The following is a 1,100-nucleotide window of genomic DNA, read 5'->3' on the forward strand; positions in this document are numbered from 1 at the left end:
CTGAGGTGTACGTACACCTGGTACATCCTCTCCCCTGTGGTTATATTTTCGCTTAGCATATTACACTATACATTAATATATGAATTTAAATAAATATATAAATAAATATTTATAAATATTTAATAAATATTTTATATTTATGCAGCCAGTTTGCCTTTCTTCCTCTTATTTATCTTGAGGATGACACCACCGGGGCGCTGCTTGCTGCGGTGTATGGGGAGCTTCTGCTGGTGCTTATACTAGACAGCAGCGATCCTCGTATATCAGATATAAATGTAAGATAAATATATAAATATATAAATATTTATAAATATTTATATTTATATTTATAAATATTAATATATTTTTATTTTATTTTTTATTTTGTGCTGATATATAGATGTGTTTTTTCTTGGGCTTCGGTTCGCTCGTTACAGCTGCGGTGCTGGTGCTTGTATCCAGTTATAGATATTTGTTTCTTTCTTTCTTTATTTGTTTATTTTTTTATTTTTTTTTGTTTATTTATTTGTTTATTTGTTTCGTTTTGTATTTTTTGTTTTTTGTGTACATAAGAGTATATGAAGGAGTGGTGTTGTTGGTATTTGCATCAATCAGCAGAAGGAAATATCCTTGTTTTTGTTTTTGTTTCTGTATGTTGCTGCTGTTGCTGCTGCTGCTGCTGCTGCTGCTGCTGTTGTTGCTGCTGCTATTACTTCTGCTGCTGCATGCAGCCGCGTGTAACCTGCACACCTCACCTTAATTATGTATTTATTTTTTTTTTTTTTGTGTATATGATACAGATGAAAGCTAATAATATACAATACTTATATTATAAACATTATAATTATATAAACAAACTCTTATATGTTATATATATATGCTGCGGTGTATGTACACCTCAGTTTCTTCAGTCTATTCGTACTACTGCTGTTGAGGGCCCCTGTGGCTTGCGAGAGTTAAATTGTTGTTTATCTGCTGAATATAAAAAAACGATGAAGCAGCAAGACTCTTATAGATTTGTATACTTTAATCAAGCTAATAGAGCCGTCAGGATGTAAGAATATATATATATATATATATATATATATATATATATATATATATATATATATATATATATA

The sequence above is a fragment of the Eimeria mitis genome, genomic scaffold, assembly GCF_000499745.2.
Source record: "Eimeria mitis Houghton genomic scaffold, Emh_scaff915, whole genome shotgun sequence".
NCBI lineage: Eukaryota > Apicomplexa > Conoidasida > Eucoccidiorida > Eimeriidae > Eimeria > Eimeria mitis.